Genomic DNA, 5,103 nt, shown 5'->3' on the forward strand with positions numbered 1-5,103 from the left:
GAGCGTGGCGGCGTGGTGATATCGTAATACAGGTGACTCCGATGACACTCATGATGCCACTGCTAGTGTCATCGCTCAGAGAGCAGCCTCACGCACGTCCACTGTCTATCACTGGCCCTGGTCGCACACTGGACTGCCACTGAAAGTGAGAAACGCCGGGCAGCGTGACGCGCAACTTTACCCTCCCATACGTGTTTGTGCTCCTCCTTCGCTGTCCATCTCCTCATCTATCTCTTTCTTTCCCGCCTGGGCGGGTGGCGCGGGCGCGCGAGGAAAAAAATAAAAAATGGCTCGCCTGATTCACACATAGGTTGCTAAGAAACAAGAGGCTCACATGCCACCAAATTCTTTCTTTATACTAAAAGGAGGGCTACACGACGCCTCCTCGCTGCTCGCCCGAGCGAAATTCTTTCCAAACCGCCCGTCTACACGGGCGGAGGCGCCGGCGCCGGGTGTGTAACACACGGCCGCAACGAATGCCCAGCCCCTCGGCGGTCCGCTCGGCGTGCGAGGACGCCGCGCGGGCGCTTGCCGCATGCACCGACGAAAGCTGCACTGCAACGATGCACGTGCGCCTCGCGACCTGCATCGGCCAGCAGGCCCGGCCAGCCACAACCTACCCAGCACGCACATTGCGCACGCCCACTAGCACGACTCTCTGAAACAGCAGACTTGGCTCGCTGGGCAACTAGTCTCTGAATTGGCCTAGCGGCCCAGCATCAAATTCGGGCTCAACGGTGGGAGCAACGCCGACACCGGACCGGTCGTGCCACCACAGGTGTGCAAGGCGGAGGCTGACGCGTTTGCTGCGTACCGGTAAGCACCCCAAGGCACCTCAGCGACACCTCTGCTATAGACCTCGCCAGCCTGTTGCTTGCTCAGCAGTACCACCCACAATCCATCGGCGATAACGTATCACTGCCCTTTTCCCCCACACGCAACCCCACTCCCCCCTCCTCCCTCCCTCCCGGTGTAGCCGGCCGTCCGACGCAGAGGAGGCGCGCACGCCTTGCGAGGCAGCAGCGTGCGCACAGTTAGGACTCACAGCCGAAAATTGGACTAGGCGCAACGCGCCTTTGCACAGATGCAGCAGTGCACTGTGCGATGGGCGATCGAGTCAGAGCGCTATCATGTTGACGTGAGCCTGCTGCAGTGAACGCGTTGTCCTCACACGGCACCGTGGGCGTGGCTGAGACGCGGCAGCCCTCCTCTTGCGGTGTCCTGCAAGTCGTTGTACCGTAACTACACAGCCATCGCCGCTGTACCGTAACTACACAGCCATCGCCGCTGTACCGTATCCGTAACTACACGGCCAGAGCTGCGAGAGCGCCCGCCGGTACGCACGCCATCGCCCGTGCGCGGGAAGCGGGCGAGGCTGCCTCCCCCTCCTCGTCCAGGAAGCCTGAAGCAACAGATGTGAGTCGGCTCTCCCCTCCTCCTCCAGGAACCGTGAGAGAGAGAGAGAGACGCAAGGCACAGCCGCGGGCCTATCCACGTCTCGGCTCATCCCGGCTCCATCCCTCACCCGTCTGCTCGTCTCGCACCACTGCTCTGTTGACCGCGCCTAACAAATGGCCATCAGCAGGTATAGTCATGAGCAACCGGTCGCCGGCCGGTTGCTGCTCTGTTGGAAGCGCCTGTCGCCACGGCCCGGTTTGCCTTTCGGGCGGCGCCTGCTCACCAAACAACGTGGTCAATGAACAAGCAATGGTGGCCCGTCTGCTGAACACAGCCCCACGCCCCCCCGACCCTTCAAAGCGGCCGGCAGGGGTTGTCTCGGGAGCATTGCCACGGAGGGGTGTGTCGGAGGTGTCTCGGAAGTGTCTCGGAAGGTCTGAGAGGTGTCTCGGTCGGAAGAAGGGCCGCGCCTCCGACGATGACGTCCGGGTGCGTCTCCTTGGCGAGGCGGTAATAGGCGAGCTTCACCTGAGCGGCGGGCAGGGCGGGGTCACGCACAAGCAAATCTTCCGCGCCGCGGTCTCGGGAAGGAGGGACTGGAGACTGGATCGCAGCGCTCATGTGGCGTGCGTGGCAGCGAGGATAAGGAGAGAGCCGGTCTGGCCGCGCCTGCTTGCGTGTCGCGCCCGGCTCCAGGCCAAGCATAAAGTAGGCGTTGTTCAGTCGCACTCGCGCCTCCGTCGCCGCCGAGCAGAGCCGTCTCCGCGATGACAGCGACAGCGGCGCTGGCATTTTCTGCCGCGAAGCGCTGGCCGCGGGAACGGAGAAGGCTGCGGTGCGAAAAAGAGCGTGCGCGGCCCGCGCCGGCAGAGCGGCAGCCGAAGCGGCTGCGTGCTGCTGGCGCTGCCGCGCATCGGCACTCGCGAGAGCGCGTCGGAAAAAAGAAAAAAACCCGTGAAAATGCTTGTGTCCCCGTTCCTCGCTCGCCCGGGCGGAGGGCATGGCCGCGGAGGAGGCGAGTACGCGCTGCCAGGCCTTCCGCAGACAGCCTCTTGGCCAGACTGAGGGTCGGCTTTGTGTGGCGTGGCCCGTGCGCTGCGCTGCACAAAGCTGCGTAAGGGCTGAACTGTATCGTCGTCGTCGTCTCTAGCCAGTCACTCAAACTCTCAGAGGTTGGCTAAAGAGGATCCGGAGCGCGGAAGACTCTGGGGCTCTCTCCGAAGGGAGCGTAGCGTACGCGGAGGGAGCTCAGAGTTACCCCGTTCTCTGGAACCTCTTGGAGCAAGAGGAACTCGCAAGAGACGAATGCGATTCGATCGGGCGGTAGATGAGGGATGGTGGTGGGTCGCTTGAGAACTGGTCGATTGGCGCCTGTCTGAGCAGGAGCCGACGCTAGTCGGGAGCTGTGTGTCAGGAGCCTCGTGGCGCTCGGAGGTCCCGCGCACAAAGCGGCGGGCAGCGGCGGGCGCGGGGTAGGGTTCCCGCCCGCTAGGCTGCCCTCTGCGCCGAGGCTCGACCCGCTTCTCCTCAGTTCACTAGCACAAACTAAAGTTTGTTTATCATGAACTGTATCGTCGTCGTCGTCTCTAGCCAGGGATAGTCAGGGCCGTCCATCAGAGCTCCAGCAAGCTCGGAGACACCCCACTAGTGCGGCTCGACCTCTTTGAGTCACTGCCTTCCCGGCGGTTTGGCTGTTGGTTTATTTATGGGTGGACGCTGGACAGATGATGGCGACACGCACGAGCGACACACAGACACAAACAAGCTCACAAGACACACAGCCAGCTGGCTGCCACACACCCTGAGTCGGCGCACACATAACTCAAGGCCACATCCTCCCTGTCGCCCCCCCCAGCACCCCACGGTGCCAAGAGTACAAACAAGGGCACAACGACACAACAGACGACAGGAAGTGACATGCGAGGGTAGAGAATCGTGCCAAAGCGTTTTATTTTTTTTGATGCTCGCGAGACAGCTTCGCCGCCTCCTCCTCCGGCTCCCGCTTTGCAGAGTGCCCGTGCTGCAAGCGCTCCGTCGCGCTCCACTTCATCAACGAGCACCTAGACAGGTGCGCAGCCGCGCCACCGCCAGCCACGCCGCAGCCACGGCCGCCCTCCGCAACTGCTGAGCAGCCACGGCCGCCCTCCGCAACTGCTGAGCAGCCACGGCCGCCCTCTGTGGCCGCTGCCGTGCCGGCGGCGCCTCCTCCGCTGAGCTTTGGCTCTTCCGCCTCGCCGCGGCTCAGCTTTGGCTCGCCGGCCTCGCCGCTGCTCAGCACGCCCATCGCCCGCGCCTTTGGCGCCGGCGCGCCGGCCTCCGCGTCGCCGGCGCGGCCGCTCGTGCTGGCAAGGGCGCCCTTCATGCCGCAGCACAGCAGCCGGCTCGGCGGCGATACGCATCCTGGCGCGGGAAGCAACCTCAGCTGCGACCCGCGCCGCCGAAATGCGTGGCTGGGAGAGCGTGCAGGGCCTGCGAGCAGGGCGCCCGGCGCCGCCATTGCCGCCGTCGCCCGCGGCTTGCTCGACCCTGGCGAGGGGCTGAGAGCGCTCCTCGATCCCGCTGACGTGCGCCTCGTCGCGGCGATCGCCGCCCTCCACGACGACGGCGCGCCCGCCGCGGCGCTCAATGCGGTCGCGCGCTGCTTCGCCGCGCCGGGCGAGTGGCAATTGCTGCTTCGCCCTGGCAGCGAGCACGCAGCAGCGGGCGAAGGCGACGAGAGTTGCGCCCGCGCGGCGGCGGCTCGGGCGGCGGAGGCGGCGGCCGCGGCGGCGGCGGCGGCGGGCCTGATCGAGGTGCTGGATGCGCGCTCTCCGCTGCCCACGCCCCTTTCCCAGCTGGCCGCGCCCCTCTCGCAGCTGTCGGCGCGCGCCCTGCGCCGCGTCTTTGAGGAGGTGCGCCTCGACGCGCCTCCCGCCTCCGCCTCCGCCACTCGCGAGCTTCTCGCGGAGCGGCTCTGCGCCCTCCTCGGCCGGCGGAGGGGCGACGCCTTCAAGACGCCGCTGCTTCGCGCCCTCTGCCCGTGCGCCCGCATGAGGCCGAGCGTCGCGGCCGCGCTGCACCGTGGCAGCATCCTCTTTTTCGGCGCGGCGGGCTACGCGCCCGACGAGGCGGCCGCCATGCTGCGCGGCGGCGCAGGCCTGAGCCCATCGGCGCGGTTCGGCGCGGCGGCGGCGCTCGCGGCGGCAGCCGAGGCCCGCACGCCCCGCTTCGCATCGCCGCTCGCGCTGCGCCGCTACGCCGCCGCGCTGCAGCTCTCGGCGCGCGCCGAAGCTGCGTGCTGCGGCGAGGGCGGCGCGGGGACGGGCGACGCACCCGCGATGCTGGTCGCGCTCGAAGAGGCGCGCTCGCTGCTGCTCGGCGGCGGCGAGGGGCGCTCCCCAGCCTGGTGCGCGGTGCTCGGGCGCGTGATTGCCGCCGGCTGCGCGCAGCTTCGGCGGCAGGGCGAGCACGGCGCGTCGGCGCGCGCGCTGTGCGACACGATCGGGCACTCGATGATGCCGCAGCGGTGGCGCGCGGCCCTTTTTGTGCAGTGCGTCAAGGACCTCGACAGGGCCGGGCAGCAAGAAAGGGCTTGCCGGTTGTGCGAGGCTGCGCACACCTCGCACCTGGATGCCAACGGCCACCTCTCGAGCGCAAGCGTCGCTTCGCTCCTCGAGTCGAGCGGCGGCGGGAGCAGTACAGAGGCGTTAAAACTGGGAGCCGTGC

Source organism: Emiliania huxleyi (assembly GCF_000372725.1).
Source record: "Emiliania huxleyi CCMP1516 unplaced genomic scaffold EMIHUscaffold_872, whole genome shotgun sequence".
Classification (NCBI taxonomy): domain Eukaryota; phylum Haptophyta; order Isochrysidales; family Noelaerhabdaceae; genus Emiliania; species Emiliania huxleyi.